General features: G+C 35.7%; 1 long non-coding RNA gene across 1 annotated transcript; it reads left to right on the forward strand.

The window, feature by feature from the left end:
• LOC118143696 (uncharacterized) lies at positions 1-26,673 on the forward strand. Its single transcript, XR_004728031.3, has 4 exons — positions 1-267; positions 9,277-9,536; positions 23,894-23,968; positions 24,418-26,673. It is a non-coding gene; the product is annotated as an uncharacterized LOC118143696 (long non-coding RNA).
• Positions 26,674-26,878: the final 205 nt, after the last annotated feature.

Genomic DNA, 26,878 nt, shown 5'->3' on the forward strand with positions numbered 1-26,878 from the left:
AGTCTGAGTCCCAAAGGCTCAAACATAGAGAAGCTGACAGTTCAATCTGTGGCTGATGGTCTCAGAGCCCCAGGCAAACCACTAGTGTAAGTCCAACAGTCCAAAGGCCAAGGAACTTGGTGTCTGATGTTCACGAGCAGGAAGCATCCAGCACAGGAGAAAGATGAAAGTCAGAAGACTCAGCAAGCCAGCTTATCCTACCTTCTTTCACTTGTTTTGTTCTAGCCACACTGGCAGCCAATTGGATGGTGTTCACCTGCATTGAGGGTAGGTCTTCCTCTACCAGTCTATTGACTCTTGTGTTAATCTCCTCTGGCAACACCCTCACAGATACACCCAGAAACAATACTTTGCATCTTTCAATCCAATCAAACTGACACAATAATAACCATCACATAACCTAAATATTTTTCAAGTTCATGTTACTTCAGTAAGCTTTGGTAAATAAGAATATTGTTAGTTTAATTAAAATAGTCATGTCTTCAGAGTTGTCAGAATTAAATATAATGCAAACACACAATTTCTCTTTCCATTAGCTGTTTAAAATCCAAAGATAATGAGTTCAATGTAAGAACAAATGCACAAGCACAGTGTCCATTAATGTATGTATATGAAGCACAGCAGTAAAACAAAACCCCAATTCTTACTTTTGTGATACTTGCCTAACATGCAGATGCTGAAAAATAATTGACAGGGAAATACCTTGAGATGATGAACTTTGTCTAATATCCAATTTAAGATTTTAAGTAATCTAAGCATAATTGTGAAGAACAAGAGAATTAAATAAATGTAAGTAGAATAAAAGTTTGTAAATGAACTTTTCAATAATAAAAATATCATAAGCGAAATGATTATAGAAACCGGACAAAATAGAGATGTATATGGAAAAAATTAAACACTACTTTGAAACAAGCATTCCATGTTTCCTGAGGCTACCATAACATATTACCACAAACTTAGTGACCTAAAACAACAGAAATTTATTATTTCAGAGTTCTGGAGGCTAGAGGTATAAAATTAAGCAAGGTTATGCTCCTTCCAAGACTCTAAGGGTGAATTCGTGTCTCCCATCCTAACCTTTGTACTATTATCACCATACATTGTACGTTTTCCTATGTTATCAACCCTATACTCCATTATTTGTCCTTTATCCATTTTATTTAAAAAATATTTAAATATTAAGAAAACAGTCAATTTCATTTCTCTGGTTAATTACCATTATTTCCTATTCCTTAGTGTGGATCCAGATTTTCATCTAGTATTTTCTTTCTGCCCAGAAAAGTTATTTTGACATTTCTTTTAGGTTAGGTTTTCTGGTAATAATTTCTTTTACCTTTGATGTCCATTTTTCCATTAATTTTGTCTTAATTTTTGAAAAGAGTCTAGAATTCTATTTGGCAGTATTTTTCTTTCAGTGCATTAAAAATATTGTTCCACTGTTTGCTGGCTTGCATTGATTCCAATAGGATATCTGCTGCAATCCAAATTTTTGGTCTTTGACGTGTGTGTGTGTGTGTGTGTGTGTGTGTGTGTGTGTGTATTTTTCCTCTGATGCTTATAAGTTTTTCTCTTCATCACTGGTATTAAGCAATTTCATTATTACGTGACTTGGTGTAGATCTTCATGTTTATTGTGACTGGGATTTGTTGAGCCTCCTGGATCTGCAGGTTTATAGCATTTATTAAAATTGGAAATAAATGTTTTTATAAGTATTCCTACATTTTTTTTCTGCCTCTCCCCCTCTCTTCTCTGCTTTGGGAATGTTAATTACATGTATGTTAGGATATTTCAAATTGTTGCCAATGCAGTGTTTTTATTTGTTTTATTTTCGCCTATGCACTGTTTTTATTTGTTTTATTTTTTTAAATTCACTTTTCTCTTTGTGTTTCATTTGGGATAGTTTCTACTGCTGTGCCTTCAAGTTCACTAAACTTTTTCTGTGTATGTCTAATATGTCCCAATATTCCATTAAGCAGGTCCAGTGTATTGTTTATTTCAGACATTGTAATTTTACCTCTAGAAATTGAATTTAGGTATCAAATGTATCTTATATGTATCAATTTAACAGCTTCAACATATTGTCTAGATTCCTGAATGCATAGAATACAATTATAACTGTTATTTTATCCTTCTATTTTTCTATACTTACTCTTTCATCTGTTTCATTTACTGGATCAGTTTTAAAAAAAAATCAATTTTCCTTGGTTTTTTTTGAATGCCTAATAGTTTTCTTATTGGATACTAGACACTGGCAATTTTACATTGTTAGGTGTTAATTTTTTAGTGTTGCTCTGTACCATGATCATATTATATTAAAACAGTTTGAACTTTCTGGGTTTTGTTTTTATTTCATATTTTTCATCAGAATTGCAACAGTGTTTAGCATGCAGCTAATTCTCCCTACTTCTGAGGTAAAATTCATCCAGGTACTTATCCTATGCCCTATGGGTTTTATGAGGTTTTGTTCTCTGGCCACCTGGAACAGAAATATTCCCAGCCCTTTGAAATTCTCAGAGATTGTTCCCTTGAATACCATCAAGTAATTCTTATTTTTTGGCTTTGGCTAAGTTTCCTTACACATATGGACTGATCAGTATCATTTTTATTATTTATTTCTAGTATTTAGTTATTTCAGGCCACAGGCAATTTTGGTACTTGTTGCTACATCTTGGCCAGAATAAGACATATTTGCATTATATTATGGGCAACTGTACCCTAATTTGATGGTACTTATTTTATTTTGATACAAAATTAAATTCAATTACAGTAAAAACAGCAATATATTTAAAGATCATGAAAACTGAAGTACATGAAGTACAAAGTGTCAAATTGGGTCATTTCCTTTACAACATGATTCTACACTGTCATTTGGATACATGTAAAATAACACTGAGGAACTGAAGTGAAACGTGTCACAAATATTACAGTTGCCATGTGTGCTTTCAAGTATGTCTTCTAGAATTGACTTGCCATCTCAATACTTCATTATGGAGAGAACTACAGTTATTTTACAGACTAAAAACTTTACTCATTTGAAATTTTACAGAATTTTAAGGCCAACATACTGTGGGCTCATTTCTCTTAACTTGCAGGGTCAAATGCAATGCTTCACTCAATATCCATTAAGCTTCTAGTTCAAATCTTAACCCAACCTTATAAACTTCTGCATGGAAATTTGTCCCATCAGTTTAAGCTGACAGGATCACTTTGCCTCCTGATGGAAACGTTTGAGAATACCCATGTGCATTCAGATTGGCATTAGTTACTCTACCAAATGCAGAAGGTCTACAAGCCAGCTTGTATATTGTAGTAATGCAAAATTGGGTGTTGTCACTACCAGCTCTCCAAACAAGATTTGTTGGAGTTTCAAATTTCTCATTAACCTTCTTGTATATAAAACTTCCAAGTTCAGTGCCAACTTTCACATGAGATTACAGCTAGAGGTCTGCAGCTTTGTAAACCAGGGTGAAATCATTCTTTGATAGTTTGGATTTGCCTGTGTCAGAAATCATCTGACAGTCATCAAGGAAAAGTTAGAAGGCCCGCAGAGGCCAACCATAAAGCGTTGATCTAGAAAAATATCCAGCAGTAATACTGCCAAGTAATACTGCCAAGACTTACTTGTTCACATGTATAGGAAGCCTTCAATTTTCTCCAGTTGGAACAAACTTCATTTCAAAAGTCACTTGCAGTTGGCATTCTAGTCAATTATTTTTCCAAAGTGATTTCTGTTTTAAGAATATTATCGTTGTTTCATTTTTGGATAAAGGTAAGTTTATACTGTCAATGACACGTTACTATTTGGCAGCTTTTAGCTGGATCATACTTGATGAGAAGAAGCCCATATTATTAGACAGTGCATAGTACCATTCCTGCTTCTGATTTTGGACTCACTGCATATGGTTAACTGAGACTGGCACAGACCTGATAGATGAGTCATATGTCTCCCTTGTTGCTGAATACCTCGTTTGCTGATAGTCCTCTCTAGTATGCACTGATATGAGAAACAAAGATCCACAGACTTTCTGCTCACCTTCATAAGTCTATCTTTATGCCTCTTCCTGAGACCACTTTGGCTCTGATTTTCCATCTTGTTATTTCCAGGCTCCAGTTAGACCTGCCAATTGATTAAATACTGCTTAGAAGTCTGTATACATATTTATGTTTTCATACCAAGTTGATGAGCATATGTGTTTCTGCCAGTTGACAGCATTTCCTTTAGCTTTGTCCTTTGGAGACAACAGGCACTGTCTTCTAGGGACCCACACATTTGGAGTTGTAGTGTTGCAGCAGTCCAGCATATGAGCCTGATTCTTACAATAACCAGACTTGAGAGTTTTCCTGTTTTGACAGTTGACTAAAGGAACCCATCCCCAAAAGGTCATTGTTATAAGTTAAGTGAGAGGCAAAAAATGCAGCAAAGGTAGATGATTTGAGGCAGTGAACAATCAATTCACATAATTTTCTTATACCCTCTGGACCAGCAAGCTTGGGCTTAATATCAAGTATATTATTTCCATTATAAAATGGATTTGTACTCCTTGTAAGTTGGTAGATAGGATAATATCCAGATAATGATGCAGTGTTTTGTTTTCATGGTTACTTGACATCAGACAGAGCTGAATAGCATACAAGTAGCTAATTTTCAAATGCTGGATAGTTCTTTGGGACAGAAGGCCTATTCTCCCTCCAGATTCTAGGGATCCAAACTGACATTTCCTAAAGCATTATGCCAGTGATTTCTTGTGTAATTCCTACTTACCTATCTTTAGCTATCAAGGATATCTTTGGTTTTGTTAGGATTTCCAAGTGGGAGGGAACACTGCAGGCTGGACCTGCCCCAGAGCTCTCTCTTACTCAGAGTTTCACTCAAAATAGGTAGTTTTAACAGTCATATAATAAATAGGTCAGAGAGCCACGTTCAATTATAGAATATACTTCCCTTAAATCCAAAGAGGTCCAAAAAGCACTGTGCCTCTTTCGTAGTGGTAGAAGATTCAAGATCCAATAACTTTGATTTACTTGGCATGCTCCAGATAATTTTATCCCTAAAAAAACAAATTGATGTGGCAGGCGCTAGATTGCTGTAGGGATTATCTCTCCAACACTCTGCCATTATCTTGTCAGCATACTCAGAATCCTTGGAATTTCTTGTCTACTATGTTAAATTAGCCTAATGTCATCAATATAGTTTATCAGCATGATTTTCTGCAAAACATAAATAGTTAAGTTTTCTAGACTACATAGTGACAGAGAGAAGGACAATCAACATAACTTTTAGACATAGACAACAATATGACTATTAATTTTCCTGTATAAATGTAAACTATTTCTTATTTTTGCTGATTTATTAGATCAAATGTCACACCAAGGGCAAAATTCTGTATCAATACAATTTAGAGATGTTACATAGGGCACAGCAACTGTAATTGGGGCTAATACTTTATTAAATTTAGGGTAATCCATTATCTTTTTTTATATCCATTTGACATCTTTTGTGAAAAAATAGGTGGAATGTTCATTAATACAGTGAGGACAGCCATCCTGGTTAATTCTCTGAGGGTGGTGCCAAACTCTGTCATTCCTCCTGCATGTAGTTTTGCTTCTCGTTTGCTATGTCAAATGGGAACAAGGAGGAGGAATATTTTATATGCTTTCAGTTCAGTATTTTTACTATTATAGTAGCTCTTACTCCACAAACTAGAAATGCAATGTAGGAGTTTTGCCTGTTGCTTAGTATAATCCTCCCAATTGTATACTTTGCACTGGGAAAAATGTTGGGTCCACTATCCCACTGAAACCACTATGAATTAATCTTGGCCCCCAACACTTTATTTATCATCTGTCCTTTATAGTTCTCTAACTGAGGAGGCATGGTGATGTTTCAGCTCAAACCGTGTAGGCCACAATCCTCAAAAGACCTAGGTATCTACATCCCAAGATATCTTTACTCTAGTTCCTTTGGAGGAAGGTTTGGATAATGTTGTATGTGTTTGCAGTGAGACAGTTGGAGTCCTTCTTCAGAGAAAGCCTCCTTTTAAAACAACAGGGCTGAGTTTGTCACTTGGCTCAAAGCTAGAAATTCAGCAAGAGATTATGATTTTTTAATCTTGGTGGTAGAAAGCCTTTTGCATTTTAAAAAATATTTTCATGGTTACAAAAGTTTTTAAACTTCAATTTTTTAAACCATCTGGTTACACAAGTCAAACAATATCTTAGTTGGAAGCCTATCTCTCTTACAACTGAAAATAATATGATATATTAGACATCATACAGATCTTTGCAAATTAAAGCACCAAGACTGCCACCTCTTTCTTGCCATAATGGTAATTGCATCTACTTTGTCTCTAATGGGTATGTATCATCACTTGTTTTTGCCTATTACGGGAACATATCAGGTCTATTGATAATAAGTCTAATTCCAGGATAGTTTCTCTTACCTTCAATCCTATACTACACTCAACAACTACATTGAGCATCTCAATGATGCTGATACCTGCTCACTAGTGCATTCATTTCTAATTGCCTAAGGGAAAGAAGTAACCTCTGGGCCACCTAGGGAACATAGTTATTTCCCAGGATCTAGAAAATATGGATAATTCCTGGTCTTATATAATAAGTTCATTAGGTATGAGACCCAATTTTTTTAACTCAAATTTTTATCTCAAAAAAAAAATGTTACTTTTTTGTTTCTTTTTAACAGATGGCCCTGAGTTGTGCTCTGGGCCCAATTTTTATCCAATTTTCTCACATCTTCAATTTTTGGAGACTTTAGACACTTACCTTCATTCTTTTTCTTTTTTCAAGAAAAAAGAAAGAGAAAGAAAGAAAGAAAAAGGAATGAAGAAGAAAAAAAAAGGGGAAGAGGAAGGGGTAGAGAGAACAGGAGTGTTACTTAATTGCCCAGGCTAGAATGCAGTCTAGAAATGGGTATTAAATACCTCCCTTATACCATCAATTGTGCTTATAATGGCCAACCAATATTTCATGTAAACCTGCAGTAGGTGTGATGTGGTATTGATAAAAGTGCATATCTTGTGTGTTTAAAGTGGAGAGTTCTATAAATGTTTATTAAGTTTACTTGTTCCGGATCTGAGTTCAAGTCCTGGATATCCTTATTAATTTTGTTTCTCTTTGATCTATCTAATTTTGATGTTGAAATCTCCCTCTACTACTGTGTGGGAGTCCAAGTCTCTTTACAAGTCTTATGTATCCTGTATTGGGTGCATACACATCCAGGATCATTAGCTCTTCTTGTTGCATTGATCCTTTTACCATTGTGTCCTCTTTTGATCTTTGTTGCTTTAAAATCCATTCCATCTGAGGCAAGAATTGCAACCTCTACTTTTTGTTTATTTATTTATTTTTGCTCTCCATTTGGTTGGCAAATCTTTCTCCATCCCTTTGTTTTGAGTCTTTATGTATCGTTGCATGTAAGATCGGTCGGGATGCAACATACCGTTGGGTTTTGGCTGTATCTTTTGATTGGGGGACTTAGTCAATTTAAATTTAGGATTACTGCCATTTGATGTTAGCTGGCTATTTTACCCATTAGTTGATGTAAATTCTTCATTATGTTGATGCTCTTTACTTTTTGGTATATTTTTAGAAAGGCTAATACTGTTTGTTCCTTTCTATGTGTAATGCTTCTTTCAGAAGCTCTTGTAAAGCAGGCCTGGTGGTAATGGGTTCTCTGAGTACTTGCTTGTTCACAAAAGATTTTATTTTTCCTTCGCTTGTGAAGCTTAGTTTGGCTGGATATGAAATTCTGGGTTGAAAGTTCTTTTCTTTAAGGATGTTGAATATTGGCCCCCATTCTCTTCTGGATTGTAGGGTTTCTGCTGAGAGATCTGCTGTGAGTCTGATAGGCTTCTCTTTGTGGGTAACCTGACCTTTCTCTCTGGCTACCCTCAGTATTTTCTACCTTCATTCTTTGCCAAGGCAGTCCCAGTATCTGCACCTGATTTTCACCAGTCCTTTACTATTGTCAAAATTTTAAAGTGATTCTGGTATAATAGTGGATCTCAAACCTAACATATATTTGAGTCACCTAGAAGTCTTCTTAAATAGCAGATTCTGGGCCCCATCCCTCAAATTTCAGTTTCACAAGTCTAAGAAGACAAAAAGAATTTGTGTTTCTACCAGGTTCCCCAGTGGTTCTAATGCTGCTTGTCTAGGGACTACACTTGGAGAAGCATTGTTATAATCAGTGCTGCTGCTTCCATCTCTGTCTCCTTCCATTGCAATACATCTTGGAGTCTCTGGAAATGTGATGCTGAAGCATACCGGCAATTGTCACCACCCTACTTACCAAATATGTTTTTCTTATTGAAATCTGACTCGTGAGTGACCCAGTTCCAGAATCCCAATGTGAAGGGCTGCTTTCCAGACTTTGTGTAACAAGCTGTCCTGGTTTTGGTTCCCTGTGAAAGCCAAACTGGAGACAAGGACCTAGGAATATATAGTTGATAGGAAAGGCAATCTCAGAAAATAAAAGTGAGGTTTTGGGAAAAGTAAGACAGGAAAGTGTTAACTGACAGTAATTACTGTGTTACCAAGTTGGTTACTACTGTGAACAACTCAGAGACTATCCCTCTGGTGATATCCCATTAAGGTATCATGCAGGACATGTCTTAGAGTAATCCACCAAAGGATGAGGAAGCTGTGCATCTATATCCCTATATTCATCTCAGTATCAGAAGGTTTCTTAGGGGACATAAAATTCTGCATTTCATTATTGTGCAAACTCATTGCTGAATGACTTTTTGTGTAAAGAGTAGCTATATATTGGACACTGGCAAATACATGTAAAACTGTCTATTAAGTGGGCCAAGGAAATGATGCCTCACAAGTGCCCGCTATAGCATATTACTTAGATGAATGGATATAAGACCAGATGAAACAGTTAAAAGAGTTGAAGTTACAGTAATTGGATTTGGAGAATAGTATTCATGGAGGTGGGCAATGAGATGGAAGTGGAGACATTAATGGACTGGAGTATTTTACCTTATGCTTTAGAGAGCAGTTTGACTTTTAGAATTATGCATATTCATTATTTTAAGTAAAAGTTAAAGTTCATGTGATTGACAAATACATTAACTATGGACTGAAATATTAGTTTGGCATTCCTAAACTAAAAAGTTAAGCTATTTCAACATCTACTTCTTAATTCTTCATTTGATATACTTTGTTTTGTCCAATTTTTCTCCTCTTGCTGTAGCTAAGACATAATAATCTCGAAAAGAGACAGGTTACTTTTTCATTTCTTTTTGACAGATGGCCCTGGATTGATTTGCCAAAGATCCACCCAGGAATCCTGACTCATTGTAGCAGGGTGGAGATTTTCTGAGCTAAGCGAGACCTTTCCTCAGAGGTCATTTTCTCTGCCACTTCTCCTGAGGCAACTCCTGCAGCAAGCCCCCAAGGACAGAATCAGATAATAGGAATTCAAAAACCTGACTTCACTGTGAGCTATGATACAAGGTCCAAGACCTTCAGCAGCAGCCAGTTTTACTGAGTTACTAATAGTCAAGGAGGTAAAAAATGGTTTTTTTTGTCTTTTATTGATGATTAGATGAGAGTTACAGACACATCATTATGAAGTTTCTTTTCTTTCTTTTTAGAGGTAATGTGCATATTTTTAGTAGGTTTCAAAAGTTCAAGCACTGAACACTGAAATAATTTGCCATGTTATCATATTGCTCTGTAATACTATCTAGACATCCTTTTCTGTGTGTAGCTGAGACTATATATTTCCTGAAAATAGGTACTTCACCTCTTTCATCTCTGTGATACATTTTCTAGCCACAGATTGCTGGAAATTATAATATTTAATATTTTTACACAAATAATAATGTTAATGAATGGCCATATGTGATATCAGAAACCCCAAATTCTTGTCCTCATCTTTATGTAGAATTTGAAATCTGCATTTTAACAAAGTCCATTCTTGGTAAAAGGTGCCCTAAGTGTGCTTACTATCATGACTTTTATTGTGAGAGTTTCAAACAGCAGTGCAGTAAGGGAATATGAAGGGAAGAAACTTATTTGAGGCCAGGTAGAACTGTCTCACTCTTCACAATCCACACTACATTTGTACTCTAGCTTATCCTAACTAATGATCACCACTTTCTAGTAGAATCACATCTATGTCGTTATATTCTTATAGATGCTCTATCTCATCAATCCCAATTTATGCCCTTCAATAAAAGACAATACAGTAGTTGTTTTGCTAAACATCTGCTATATAAATATATATTTATAAAACTTGCAAATTGACAAGAAAACCATTAAATCTAACCACTTACCTTTATGAATTAAATAAACATAACCCACTCAGAAAAATATAATAAATCTCTCAAGTAAACAGGGTCAAAATTGGCACTTAAAATGGATCCCCTGATTTTTAGTGACAGTTTCATTATAGCTCACTGATATATTTTTCCTGGACTTAACTGAAATGCATTTTCTCTGTTGACAAACTTGAAATCTAAGAAGAACAAATGATTTGTGAGTTATGTCATACCATTTATAGTGTCAACATAAAATGTCTATTCTGGCTGATGAAGAAAGAAGCCAACATACTCTTAACTTAAGAACAGATGACTTCCAAAGAGCAATAGGCAATAACTATATTCAAGAAATGAAAATAAAATGATAAATAACTACTTTGTATTAGAATAAAGAGAGCAATTTTCCTACTATTTTTAAAACATTAAAACATTAAAAAAATACGTTTTTAAAAAATGTGTTAAATGCATGATTAGGTGAAATCTGGTTTCAATAGCAATACCAATAACAACATTTCTGCAACAATTAAGAGTTGGCAACCCACACAAAAGAATACAACCTCAGCTAATGTGTACAAGCCTGAGAATAATTTTGTTAGAATTTGTGAGTTTTTATCAGATAAGCAACCAGATTCAAAGGTGTGAGCTGGTTTAACCACAGAAAATAATTGATAAATGAGAAGTGGGAACTGAAGGACACATTTGCTGACCACAGTAGTTTTTGTTTGTATGTTGCCTTTTTATTATTATTTTCACTAAACTACTTCTTAATGATTAAATTATATTCTGTTGCATAAGTATTTCATAGTTTGAAAAAAATCAAGAGAAAAAATAAAGTTTCCAAATTACAAAAATATCTCAATTTTTCAATAATGTTCCACGTTTTTAAAAATTCAAGTAGTCATAACATCTGCAAAATATGATCATTTTTATAACTTTTATTTTAGGTTCAGGGACATATGTGACGGTTTGTTACATAGGTAAACTCCAGTTATGAGAGTTTGTTGTACAGATTATTTCATTACCCAGATATGAAACCCAGTACCTAATAGTTACTTTTTTGTTCCTCTCCCTCCTCCTACCTTCCACCCTCAAGTAGTACCCAGTGTTTGTTGTTTTCTTCTTTGTGTTGATAAGTTCTTATGATTTAGCTCCTATTTACAAGTGAGAACATGTGGTATTTGGTTTCCTGTTCCTCCGTTAGTTTGCTAAGGATGATAGCCTCCATATCCGTCCATGTTCCATAAAAGATATAATCTCTTTTTATGGCTGCATATTATTCCATGGTGTATATGTACCACATTTTCTTTATCCACTCTGTCATTGATGGGCATTTAGGTGGATTTCATGTCTTTGCTATTGCGAATAAGGCTGTGATGAACATTCACATGTACATATCTTTATGACAGAATGATTTATATTCCTATGGGTATAAACTCAGTAATTGGATTGCTAAGTTGAATGGTAGTTCTGCTTTTAGCTCTTTGAGGAATCTCAATACTGCTTTCCACAATGGTTAAATTAATTTATGCTCCCACCAACAGTGTATGTAAGAGTTTCCTTTTCTTTGTATCTTTGATAGTATCTGTTATTTTTTGACTTTTTAAGAATAGCCATTCTGACTGGTGTGAGATGGTATCTCATAGAGGTTTTAATTTGCCATTTCTGTAATGATCAGTGATATTGAGCTTTTCTTCATATGCTTGTTGGCTGCATATATGTTTTCTTTTGAAACATATGTTTTAAAAAGTAATGTAATATAAAAAGATATTTAGAAATGCTAAATATTCCTACTGCATTTGTTCATTTATTTTCAGTTTGAATGATATCCCTTTTCTTTCTGAGAGTTCATGGTGTAACATATATATTTTATAAAATATAAATATATATATTTTTTGTTAAATATATATGTTATATATATTTTATAAATATATAAATAATATATATTTATAAAATATAAATATATATTTTTATGCATATATTTATAAAATATATATATGTTACACCATGAACTCTGTTACATATATATTATATATATATAAAATATATATGTTTGACTATTTTAAAGTGAAATTTATAACAGCAAATATCTAACTTATAATACACGATTTTACCACAGTACTGTGATTATTCAGTGAATGATATAGAATCTATGCTTTTTTTAACCGTTGGAAGATAATTACAGCTCTCATTGCTAACCTACTCAAAAGCCTCTTAATGATTTAAAATAATCATAGAGTAGACAGTAAGTAATGGGAGATAATCACTTGCAAGGTAAGAATTTGTTTTATATGTGCCATTAAGGTACCAGCAATTAGAAATGTTTAGACAGGGATCTGTATATAAATCAGGGAGGAGTCTTGTTGCACAGAATTAAAATTAATACCCATCAACTTGAGAAAAAAAGAATACAGTGGATGGATATCAAATAGCTCACAGAATTCACAAAAACAATTGCCAATCAATTTTAGCAAACAGATCAGCACAGAGGGAGGCTAGACAAAAGGGAGAACAGCCAGGGCCTGTGCAGGAATAATCTAATTGACATACTATCTGTAGCAGCAGAGGTGGCATTTATGCCACTGGGTACTCTCTAACATTGCTAAGGCCACCATTGCTGTTGAGCACTCAGTGCTATGAAAGGTTTTGCAACTCTTTCTACATCTCAGTATGAAATGCTTATGATCCAAAGTCTCCAGTGAGGATATTATCAGCCAAGTCTAGGACACAGGCTGGAGCCTTAGTTTGTCACACATGGAAAGAAGTTGTGTCTGTCTCCTTTGGCTTACTTATTTGGATAAGGACGGTTTCCTCTCACCCAGACACACGCTGGAAGTCTCTCCAAAACAGAATAAATTCTCAGATGCCTAAACAAAAAGACAAATGCTTGCAAAGAGTCTCCATATTAAGAATTATAGCTGAAATCTTATCAATCTCTATAAAAATAAGAACTGTTTTTCTATTTCCTATTGGAAAATTTGTGAGCTCTTATCTTGGTGTATGCCATTGATGAGCTACCTTTATTTGTCCAAATGCTGATTAAGAAAATATAAAGTCACAGTTTTTAATGAAAAATAAAACTAGTCTTACTAAGCCTGATAGAGAACATAGAAGTACATTTTACACTTTTATCATATAGAAAATTCTTAAGAAGACTATCAGTATTTTAGCCTATTAAATACTATTTCTGTGTATATTTGAGAAGCAGCAATGAACATAGTTATGTAATCATCTTAATATATATATATATATATATATATATAATCCTTCTGCATGTCATTTCTGACACATTCATAATGTATATGTAGTATTTTGAAAATTCAAAGTGAGTTTATACCGATTATTTTTATTCTGGAAACAAACTAGTGAGGAAACTGGGATTCAAGGACAGGGCACAGAGTGTTAACATCAGAGCTTAGGTAAGGAAGCTTTTATTCAGTTATTCAGCATGCTTTGCTATGTGACATGGTAAAAAGCCCATAAAACCGCATACCTCAACCATACCTCAGCTTTCTGTTGAAACTGCTATCTATAACCCAAATGTGAATGAGTAATTAAGGACTATGATCCCCACCCTACCCAGACAATGTGTAGACGAATCTTAGCTTTTGTGAACCACTTAAGTAACAATCAGAATGTCAAATAGTCCCCTGGCCCTCGGAATGTCCGGAAACCCCTCACCCCCATCCCCGCCCCTCACCCCCACTCCCAAGGTGGTTTTATGGGTATAAAAAGGTCTTGTCACCCTTCTTTCTCTGCCACGGGTTGGAGAGAGGTGAGTCCTCTGTGGTCGCCGGCAATAAACCCTGCAATTTGGCATACTTTTATCTTGGTGTTGACTTTCTATGCTCGGTCCAGTATAACAGCTAGATGTTGTGGAAGCAGAGACACATCAGATGCAATCCTATTGTATTAGGCTGTTCTTGCATCGCTATAAAGAAATACCCAAGACTGGATAATTTAAAAGAAAAGAGGTTGAATTGGCTCATGGTTATGCAGGCTGTAAAGGAAGCATGGTGCTAGCATCTGCTTCTGGGAAGCCCTCAAGAAGCTTACAATCATGTTGAAAGGAAAAGGGTAACAGGGTATCTTACATCGTGAGAGGAAGCAAGAGAGTGGGAGGGAGGAGCCACACACTTTTAAATGAATGGATCTTAAGACAACTCACGCACTATCACAAAGACAGCACCAAGCCATGAGGGATCTGGCCCCTGATCAAAGCAGCTCCCCAACAGGCCTCAATCTCCAGCAATGGGGATTACAGTTTAACATGAGATTTGGGCAGTGACAAATATCCAAATTATATCTTTCCACCCTGGCCCCCTCCCAAATCTCATGTTCTTCTCACATTGTAAAATACAATCATGTCTTTCCAACAGTCACTCAAAGTCTTATTCCAACATTAACAAAAAATTCCAAAGTCCAGTGTTTAGTACTCCCCTTTCTGTGTCCATGTGTTCTCATTTTTCATCACCCACCTATGAGTGAGAATATGCGGTGTTTCATTTTCTGTTCTTGTGTCAGTTTGCTGAGGATGATGTTTTCCAGATTCATCCATGTCCCTACAAACGACACGAACTCATCATTTCTGATTGTTGCATAATATTCCATGGTGTATATGTGCCACATTTTTCCAATCCAATCTATTGGGGGGAAAAGGGGAGGGCCAGTGGGAGGGGGAGGTGGGGAGGGATAGCCTGGGGAGAAATGCCAAATGTGGGTGAAGGGGAGAAGAAAAGCAAAGCACACTGCCATGTGTGTACCTACGCAACTGTCTTGCATGCTCTGCTCATGTACCCCAAAACCTATAATCCAATAAAAAATTAAAAAAAAAAAAAAAAAAAATTCCAAAGTCCAAAGTCTCATGTGTGACAAGGCAAGTCCCTTCCACCTATGAGCCTATGAAATCAAAAACAAGTTATTTATTTCCAAGATATAATGGGGGCATAGGCAAAGGGAAATATTGTCATCCCAAAGAAATCTGCCAAAAGAATTGGCTACTGGCCCCATGCAAGTTTAAAGTGCAGCAGGGCAGTCATTAAACCTTAAAGCTCCAAAATAATCTCCTCTGACTCCATGTCCTGCATCCATGGCACACTGCTGCAAGGAGTGGACTCCCAAAGCCTTGGGGAACTCCATGTCTGTGGCTTTGCAGGGTTCACCCCCCAGTGCTGCTCTCATTGGTTGAAATTGAATTCCTCTGGCTTTTCCAGGAACACAGTGCAAGCTGCCAGTGGATCTACCATTTGGGTCAGAAGAACAATGGCCACCTTCTCTCAGCTCCACTAGGCAGTGGCCCATTGAGGACTCTGTGTGGGGGCTCCAAACCCACATTTCCCCTTGGCACTTACCCTAGTAGAAGTTCTCTGGGACGGCTCTGCCCCTGCAAAAGGCTATTGCCTGGCACCCAGGCTTTCTCATACATCCTGTGAAATTTAAATGGCAAATGCCAACTATTCTTTACTCTTAACGTTCTGTGCACCTACAGAATTAACATAAGGTGGAAGCTTCCAAGTCTTACAGCTTACATTCTCTAAAGTGGCAGTTCAAACTGTACCTGAGCCCCTTTGAGCCCTGGCAGGAGCTGGAGTGGCCAGGATGTGGAAAGCAGTATGCCAAGGCTTCTCAGGGCATCAGGGCCCTGGCCTGGCCCTCAAAATCATTGGGTCCTCTTAGACCTAGGGCCTGTGTTAGGAGGAGCTGCCATGAAGTTCTCCGAAATCCCTTTGGGGCTCTTCTCCCATTGTCTTGGATATTAGCACTTGGCTCCCTTTTAGTTATGGAAATTTCTCTAGCAAGTGGTTGCTCCACAGCCTGCTTGAATTTCTCTACTGAAAACCTTTTACTTTTTTGCTACATGCTAGGCTGCTTTTTTTTTCAAACCTTTATGATGCTTTGCTTTCTTTTTAAATATAAGTTCCAACTTAAAGTAATGTCTTTGTTTCCACATCTGAGTATAGGTGTTTGGAAGCTGCCAGACCAACTCTTGAATACTTTGCTGCTTAAAAATTTCTTCCTCCAGATACCCTCAGTCATCACTCTGAAGTTCAAACTTCCACATATCCCTAGGGCAGGGCACAATGCAACCAAGTTCTTAGCTAGGGTGTAACACACATGACTTTTGTTCCAGTTCCCAGTAAGTTCCTCATTTCCATCTGAGACCTTGTCAGCCTGAACTTTATTGTCCATATCACTATCAGTATTTTGATCCCAACCATTTAAACAGACTCTAAGAAGTTCCAAACTTTTCCCTCATCTTCCTGGCTTCCAAGCCCTTCAATCTCTTCCAGCTTCCGCCTGTTACCCAGTTCCAAAGCTGCTTTTCCATATCATCAGTTATCTTTATAGCAATACCCTTCTCTTTGTATCGATGTTCTGCATCAGTGTGTTCTTACAGTGCCATAAAGAAATACCTGAGATTGGAAATTTATAAGAAAGGAGGTTTAATTGGCTCTTGATTCTGCAGGCTGTACTGGAAGAATGGTGCTGGCATGTGCTCTGGGGAGGACAAAGGAAGCTTCTAATCATAGTGGAAGGTGTAGGGCTCGCAGACTGTCTCACATTGCAGGAGTGGGACTAAGGGAAAATAGGAGGAGACATACCACAGACTTTTAAATGACTAGATCTCAAGAAAACTCACTCAATATTGCAAAGATGACACCAGTCCTCGAGGGATCTGTCCCCATGAACAAAACAACTTTCTACCAGGCCTCATCTCCCGCATCAGGGATTGCAATTCAACATTAGATTTGGGCAGGGACAAATATCTAAAGTATGTTACCTATCTACTTTACCCAAGCTATCTATACCTTCATCTCCTAAGGCTCCTAAGTAGAGGGCTCTCTGAGTTTCTCAGGGAATTCTAGGAGTTCAAAATGGGAAATCAGAAGGATCACCAATATGACCCTATTTCAGCTATTCCTGGAACTTAGAAGCCTCATTTTTCTATAAGCCACTGCCCCAGTTCCAGGGAGAATTAGGTTCTGTCCTTCCAATAAAGTGATTTCCTTCATCATTCCTCACTCTCTGACTCTTCCTCTGTCCTTATTGAGCTGGAAGTATGTGGATTTATTAAAGATGATGACTCTGTAGATGTTTTGGGTGCTATAGACATTTTTACAATCCATATCAAAATGCCAATGACATTCTTCATGGAAATAGTAAAAACTATGTGATTGCCATGAGTTTCTTTTTTTTTTAATTAATTTTCCTAATCTTTCTAATTTGGCTGATCAAAGAATAGTTTTAGAAGTTAAATTTTCAGCCATCTCACGAAGTTAGGTGGCCTTGGAACCCTCTTTTTGGTCATCACTAGTCTAGATGGGAACATAATTGCTTTCCTGCTGTGAGATTGAGAATCTGGTTTGTGACAAACACTATGGGTTGACTGACTGCAATATTCTTAATCCACTTTAACACTTGTTTATCAGATTCTTCTGCAGCTAGGAATGGCCATATGATATGTTCACCAATCAGACATCAAGCAGAATATGGCTGGCGAGCTGTGTAAAAATAGTCATTTTTCTAAGGGTAATAAATTTATGGCATATACAAGAAAAAGAAACATATCTTCCTCTGAAGTTAGAAACATAAAATCTCTCAAACTAATTATTATTTAGCTAAAATTGATACCATAATCTTTGCTGTAAGCAAACAAATAAACCTTGGGGATGAGAAATGACTACTACAATTTAAATAGAGGCAGAGTCAGTAAGCCAGCATCATAGCAAATCACATAAATATCTTGTACTGATACTCTTATTGTTGCTATTCAATTCAGTTAGGAATCTAGAGCTACTATGTGGATCAAAACTGTTAAGGAATTTGAAAGTTCTTTGCAATCATAAACCTTCCAATAGAAGGCATCATTTTGCGGTTATGTTTTTTTCTAATGACCCTTAACCTTTCACACTTCAGCACTTCAATCTACTTTTACTTCTGAGATTTCTCTGAGTCCTCATTGACAAAGGTGGATTTTCCACTTGCTTTGACAGTAAAGGGCCAATCAGTAGCTCTACCAATCTGTATCTGGGCCATATCTTGGAAAAACTGCTAAGTGGGCAAGGTTTGCTATGGAGAATGCCCACTCATGTGCCATCCTGTTTTATTTCCTGGTAAGTCATTCACTGGAAAGTTTTAAAAGGTCATCTTGTAAGGGCTTACGCTGTGAACTTTTCAGAAGCAGCATTTAGGACACACCAAATGATGGTTGACTGATCAACAGTCAAGCAATAGCTCTTTAAGACTCAACCCCTAAGCAACCACCCATGATCTGTCTATTCCCACAGCCAGTTCTGCCTGTTGGGCAACATTGTGAGGCTTGCTTTTGATCCCAGTCATTGAAAATTCCTATTCAACGGAAGATTTCCCACTGTTTACATTTCCCCTAAGGAGGAAGCAGTCTGTGGACTCCTGACATTTAAATCTACCATTAAAATGAGATTTTTCTTTTTCCCATCCTTGCTGCCAATTATTTCATAGTGGCAGATTTGGAACATTTGCCAGCCCCACAAGGCGTGCAAATGGGTTCTCCATGGAGATGAAATTCTTCATTGTTGCTATTCCAAAAATGTATGCTTTGAAAAGAATGTGCTGTGTTCTGTAAATATCTCTCCTACTGATACAAGTTTATATCTTTGCTACCGGAGTTTGAACACCTTTCTTTTTTTGTCAGTGCAAACCCACATAAAGTGACCTCCCACGGTATAAGTATCTACATATGACACGCCTAGAGGTTACAGGCACAGCTGAATTTCTTTGTGTTTTTTCTGTTAATGATACATCCACAGCTGGTCTTTTAAAGGGATGGGCAAACCCAGCCATATTTTAAGCCAGATAACTTTTCAAAAAATTTGTCAAGCATTTTAGCAAATATTTAAACTTGTATTTCTTTAAACCCTTGTGTATTTGAAGAAAAAAATTTAATCCACATGTTTCTGAATAACTTGCCTTTAACTCAACAAAATATTTTATAAGAACAACCAGCATCCAAAATAGCACAGGTGTTGTTCTTTGCATTAGTGTCAATAAAAGAAATTCATATTATCTTACAAAAATTGATTAGAGACTCAAATTATCCTTAGTTCAATAGAGTTCTAAATTGAAAATTGAAAATAATACATTGATATGAATGAAATAGGCCTTTTATTCTGATGGGAGGGAAGTGATACCATGATACATATATATCGAATTGAAACTTTCTTTTTTTCGATTTTTGGTTTAATGAAAGTGGCATTTCTGCTATGTTATTTATTTTCTGCAGTCCTATGGTAGTTACATAATTTCAGAGAAAGCTATTCACATTATTGCTTACAGAAATTGCAATGGAATTGTATACTGCATAACCTAAGTCTACACCTAGGACAACCAACTCCTATTCTAATTTAATGTAAAACAGTAATGAATTTTATTTCAGACTAAACTTGCTTTTCTAATAAATATTACTATAATTAAATTCATTTACAAATAAATGAATAACAAATTATGACAGATATTACAAAATATTTGAGGCTATTTCAAATGAACTTTTTTTAAAAACTCACTACCAAAGACATTTAATTATTTTGCTCTTTGCCTCTTGGGAAGGATGTAAAGAAAACGAATAACAGAAGGTTTATTGACCTCATGCAGGAACCCTTTTCTTTCAGGCAAATAAGGAGTTTTACCTTATTGTTCTGAAGTGTGGTAAGAGAATTCAAGAAATTCCACAGAAAATCCTTTTAGTCATAGGTTGAACTTTGACCACCAAACTTTTGTTCATTGTTCTTTAAGATAGAAGGAGAAGTAGAATGTTGAGTAAATTCTAATTGCATCACGAGAGCCTTTTTTTTCTTGGTGTTTGTTTTCTTTGGCTGGTAATGCACAGCTTCTTGTGGAAAATAAATCCCTTGGTAGTGTTTGTCTTTCTTGTATATGTGTGAGACTAGTATTTGGCTCAAAAGCAAGTTCAAACCAAATCAAGAGTTCCACTGTGTGTGATGAACCCAGGGAGATTTTACCTTGAATATAAAGAACCTGGTCTATCAGTTCAACAGGCCCTTCCAACATTTCACTAGTGTTGCATGCAGAAATCCATCACAAAGGAATGCAGCATTTCATTTGACATGGATTCTTGCCCAGAAACTTAGTAAAACCTCAGTCTAGCAATTTACCCAGGAGCGTGTTTGATAAGATATGGGTATTAGTAAACATGAAAGGAAACTAGGGAAGTTAAGCCTACCCGGAACTGCTTAAGCAACTTTCCCTCAGTGTTTGCCTTCCTTATAAATCACATTACATTGCTTAAAGTATTAAAAGTAAAATTAGCAACCACTAGAACTAATCTTGAACACAAATAATGACATGCAGACTGATAGTGAAAAAAGGAGACACGTGAAAGTAAATGAGACCCCAGTGTTTCTCTGGTTTTAAAAAATACATATTTCCAGACTCACAAAACATATCCTCATATGGAGACAAAATCTGCAACGTGGCAGTAAAACAATGAAAATATTTTAAGTGCATTATAAATTGGAAATATAAAGAAGGGAGCATTTTGAATACCACAATCCACATATGGGATTTTGTCTGTGATTATACATAGGTATGAAGGTGGGAAAAGAGACAGAGCCAAACTATTTTAAGATGACCTAGCCATGATGTGCAAAAAATAAGCTTAATAATATAATAAAAGTTTATGCAATATTTTTCTTCCATTCACTACATATTATTTTACATAAGAAGTTCATTTTATAATACATGTCAAGTCATAGGGGTGAAATAGGAGGCACATTTATGGTCTTCATTATTAAGCCATATGAGGGATAAGTTTAGAAAACAAAACAACTTGGGCAGGATATAAATTGGCTATAAGTAGGTCATAGATATTTATGTTTCTTATCAAAATATATATGATAGAAAGAATTCATAGGTTTCATCCTCTTGCTCGAGATTGTGATATTACCTATTCAGGTGGGAATAAGTTCTTCTTAATGTATAGGAAATAAAGTTCTGATATGTAGAATATCCTTTGTTCCATTTTTGAATTGGTAGTGCAATTGGTTAAGAAGTAAGACACAGGAAGACTTGAGAATCTAGGTATTTTACAAAGTTTTAACGAGAGAGCTCTTGATCCTTTCGGTGCAGGGGGCATCTCTAGGATTTGCTCTTCACTGTTGTGGTGTTTGTTCACGTAACGTCTGCTGCTTGCCTTGGTTTGAGCATGGAGCTATAGCAAAACAAAATTCTAATGATACTGTGTAAAAGAAGAACTCCTAAGTTATGGCTGGTTTTCCCAGAACCAGTTTCTTGAAAAGCCTCTAAAATCTTCATCTTTTTCCAAATAAACATTATTGATGATCTCTTTAAGAGTAACCCCCATCACCTCATATTACTCTCACAAGCTGAGCTTTTAATATTCATCAAGAAGATTAAGCACACACCTCAGGTATTAAAATATGTTTCCTCTGCAATCTCATTTTATATCAAATATCAATATGGTTATCTCATGTTGTACAATAATACTGAACCAGATTCTATGTTGCCTGAGCTCTAAGTTTAGATACAGCTCAAGCTCTACATAGAAGTAAATTTAAATGTATCGCCTTAGCTTGTTTATGGAATATTTAAAGGTTCTGGCATCATGGAGGAGATTTTAGAGACATTCAGAGTGCGTCTGTTGAATTTGCCAGACTTGTGACCTTAGGCAAGTGGCTTAATCTCTCTTCCTCACTTTTCATTTTGCTATGAGATTATGAATATTAACCACTTATGTAATTATAATCAATGTTATGAGGCTAAAGTATGAAAAGAGTGGCAGGAACAGACAAGCATTTAAATAAGACATTGTTTGCCATGGTCTAGTCAATGTATTATAGTATAAGCAAGAAAAATATTCAGATGTGTGCACATTAATTATAATACTAAAGCCGACACTGTTGAGAAAATTTGTTCGTTTAAAAATTATAAAGTTGATTTACATCATCAGATGATTTACATCATCAGAATGATGTAAATATACTGTAGAAGACCCTGAAATTGTATATATGTCTTTAAGCTTTGAATAAACAACGTAATTGAAGGACAAAAATAGTAAATCAAACCTAGGTTCTGTAATTTGTAAATTTCTGTCTATGGCACTGGGAATTATCTCTGTTTCAGATATATAGTGGGTGACCCAGACACCACTACCGGTGCACTGCCCTACAGACAAGCTTAAGCATAATCAGGCAGGTACACAAGGGCTACGTAAACTCTGATGTAGAGAAAACTGGTAATTGGGGCAAGGTGCAAATAGGACAGGCAGTACTACTGCCCAGCCTTCTGCAGACACAACTATCTGATAACTTTTGACTTGTAAAAATGATGCATTTTGTGGTACTTTAGGAAACCTCTAAAGTTCATCTATTTGTAGTAGCAAAACATCTTAGACTATGAGCTGTTTTGGCTGCTAGATAAGTATATTAAAAATACTCCCATGGAAAACATAGTGTATTAAGTAGATTTGAATTTGAATCTTAGTTCTATTCTTTATTTTCTGTTACTTGGAAAAGTGTCTTAAACTCTGTTTTCTCCTTTGGAAAAGGGATCTTAGTATTAACTCACTGTGTTTTTGTGGAAGGTTGAATGGGGTAATTTTTCACATGAGCATTACAAAAGGATTTGGTACATAGTATATATTCAATGTATGTTTGTCATTGTTATTATTAAGAAATTTGCTAATTTGCTTATGCCCTTTATATGTGCTTTCTTATAACATATAGTGGGGTGATTTCTGAATTCATTCCTTTTGCTAACTGAAAATGTTTTCTGGATTTGGTCTTGAGACATGATAAGTAAGAGCAGAGAGATAGCCTTTGGCTTTGGAGTCCAGTATAGCCTTAGGCGGGATTTCTCATTACTACTGCCTCAACAGTACAGAAATAGTTCTCCCTCTGTCACCACTCAACCTTCATAGCTGCAGAGACATATAATTAGGCTTAGAGACTTAAATAGCTGAGAATCAGTGTTCTTTATTGACAGTTCCTCTTTTCTATGAACAAGCAGTGTCTTTTTATCCCTGAAAGAACACAGCAGATTATAATGATCTGATGATGCTCATAAGCATATAAACCAACGGTGTGATTCTGTAGCTCACTGAGATTCACTTCCGAAAAATTTGTTTTTCTTTCCATCCATTTATTTGTATTTCTTTCTCTATAATTTGTCTCCATCCTTTTCTTACTTTCCCTGCCTCTTGACCTCTATTAACTGTCCACAATATGGAATTGCAAGATATTGAAACTATTTATCATACGGCTTTTTTTGTACTTTTTAAAGCCTAACAATTAGTTGAATTTAATATATTTTAGCTGACTTATGTAAGAGTAGTCTTTTCCTTTTCTTTAGGTCAGAGCTTTGAGAGAAAAACATTCACCAAATCTAGAACATAAGGTTTAAAACAAATTCCCATTAATGATGATGAATATTTCTTTGTCTTTATTTTTCCATGAAACTGGGTATTTATTTTAAGTAGAAGCCTTCCCATATTTTCACATTATGATTCAGAATGAAAAAATTTGTCTTATTTTATTGTTTTCTACCACACCTTCATGTTTCATGATCATTTTCAAATCAAAATATTCCAGCTAAAATAAAGAACCGGAGATCTTCCAAGCAAAGGAGACTGCAGAGAATCATTTGTGCTAGGGCCTACCCTTCAAGTAGGTAAACTTATTATTAAACCTTACTATTAAAACTTATTATTAGGTTTACTAATAATTATATAATAATAATTAGATAAACCTTATTATTAAACCCATATTAAAAATGAAGTGCCTGAAAAGCAAAGTTTAGTCTATTGACTTCTGAGCAATATTCAAAAATAGAGCCACTTATTCTGTTACTTCATTATCTTGTGATATCTTCATACATGTGCATTCAGTCTGAAGTATTCACATTGAATCTAATGGTTTGGCAAATAAAATATTAGCTCTCATAGAACTCTATTGAGTGATGGTCTTCCAAAAGATATGTCCTTCCAGAACTTGTCAATGTGAATTTATTTGGCAAAAAGGTTCCTGGCAGACTCAATTAGGTTAAGAATCTTGAGATGCAATCATCTAGAATTATCCGGGTGGGCCCTAAATTCAATGGCAATTGTCCTTATAAGATACAGAGGAGAAGGAGACACAGATACAGAAGAGAAGACCACATTGGATATGCAGAAAAAGCCTTGTGAAGTCAGAGGGGAAGGCCAAGTGAAAACAGAGGTCGTGATTGAAGTTAAGTATCCACAAGCCAAAGCACACCTGGGCCTACAGAAAACTGGACTCTTCACAAGGAAAAGTTCTACACTAGAGACTTCAGACGGATTGTAGCCCTGCTGCCACCTTGATTTTGAACTTCTGGTTACTAGATCTATGAAATAATAAATTTGCATTGTTTAAAACCTCCAAGTTTTTGGTGATTTGTTACAGCAGCCTTCATTGTTTAAATACACATTACTTATCTTCTCCAAGTATCTGCCTGAGCAGCTAGATGAATATTTTTTTTTAATTACACAATAGAGCTTTTTCTAATGTAAATCAATAAATATTAAAAGTCACAAAGTTTAAATACATACTGAATTCTATGCAGAAAAACTGTTTCTCTGATACCCTTACTTTTATGCACCCCAAGAATGCTTCTTCAATTATCAAATCCCCTCATTTCTTCTTCTAGTTTTATTCTATTTGATGACCTAGATTTAGTCTTCATTGAAAAGTAGAACACATTAAACTTAAACTCTTTCATTTTACCAATGGTAAACCTATAGATGCATCTGCATCAATGACATACAATATTTTCTCAATTATAACAATGGACAAATGCCATATAACTATCCCTTCCATCAAAGAACCATCAAGCCACGTGTTCTTAAGACCCACTTTATTGTTGTCTTCCTGTGGACTATACCTTAGTTTATTTCTTCTTTCCAGTATTATCAGACTTCCTGTCTCTTCTGAATTATGCCAATGAGCACAAAAATGCTCTAATGTAGACTGTTTTATAAAAGTCTTCTACTGATCTCACATTTGTCTTCAGCTCCAATTCTTTGATGGTTTCCATAGAAAAACTAAAGTTGGCTGTAAAAGACGACTACATTGTTTACTTCCCAATCATCGTTAATGACCTTTAATCTGGTTTTTACCTCTATCAGTCCTTCAAAAGCACATATCAAGGCCATAATAATCTGTGCTTTACCAAATCCAATGGATAGTTTACTCTTCTTATAATTAGTCTTCTTGGTAATCATTGAGATGGTTTTTGCCTTCTTGAAATTAAATTTTCTCTTAGTTTCCTTGACACCAGGCCCTGTCAGTCTTCCCTGTAGCTTTGTGATTTCCCATCTTACACCCATACTCCTAATTTGATGTTCTTCATGATTCAGTCCTGGGTCAACTGCTTACACAAAAAGAATACAACATGTACTCTTTAAGTGATGTCAGTCCTACACATCTTTCCTTGTTTTAGTATCTAGCTCACAGATTATTATCTCCAATTTAAATCTACTGGTTGAACTGTATTCTCCCTGTCTACCTGCCTGCTGGACAGCTTCACTTGCAGGCCTCATAGCCCCAGTCTCCTAGGTTTCCACCCACTTAAACACTTTTCACACCTCAATAAATGGCATCAATGTTCAAACTGAAGATCTACTAAAACTAAACACCTTACCACAAAAATTATAAATATGTGAGGTAATGTATATGTTAAATAGCTTAAGTTAGCCATACCATTATAGGTGTGTGTGTGTAAACATCATGTTTGACACCACAAATATATATATAATTTTTTACTTGTCAATTTTAAAAACAACTATACATTTAAAAATCATCCTAAATTCTGTACTTGCCCTTACCTTCCACGGTACATTTAGTCAGGAATCGTGCTTATGCTACTTATAAAATATATTTCAAATGTGTTTAATTAATTCTTCCTTGTTATCACCTCCCAAACCCAGGCCAACATCCTCTGTCATCAGAATGACAGCAAAAGCCTGTGATGGGGCTTCTCACTTCTAATCTTACCTCTTCCAAGTGACTGCCATGTCAATTTTCTGACAAAATATTTTCAATGACTTCCTCTTGTATTTCAAACATCACTAAGAGCTTCCCCGTAGCTATAGGCCCTTCACTATATAAATTGCTCATCACTTTAGCTTTACTGTATATCCTTCTCTCTTCATTTACTGCGTCCTAGCCTTACTGGTCTTTTCTCAGATCTTGGACATACCAACAGTTTCCTTTCTCGGGGCAGTTGTACTATTCTGCTCTAGCTCTTCTCACTGAAGCATCATTTCATCTCAGGTCATCAGCTTGAATGTTACCTAAGCAGTGATGCTTTACAAAATCACCCTATGCTAGTAATTATATCCCATTATTGTCTATTCCAGTCTCTAATTTGTTGTTTTTAGTGACATTAATGATTTTTAATTTCTTAATCTGCATATTTTTGTTTTACTCTCTTCTGCATTAGAATGAAAACTTTATGATAGTAAGAAAGCACCTCTCTTTTGTTATTCATTTAATGCCTCTGAACACAATGCCTGATAACAAATAAGTCTGCTTTCTAAAGTTGGTTCATTTTATACA

Source organism: Callithrix jacchus, chromosome 11 (genome assembly GCF_049354715.1).
Source record: "Callithrix jacchus isolate 240 chromosome 11, calJac240_pri, whole genome shotgun sequence".
Lineage (NCBI taxonomy): Eukaryota > Metazoa > Chordata > Mammalia > Primates > Cebidae > Callithrix > Callithrix jacchus.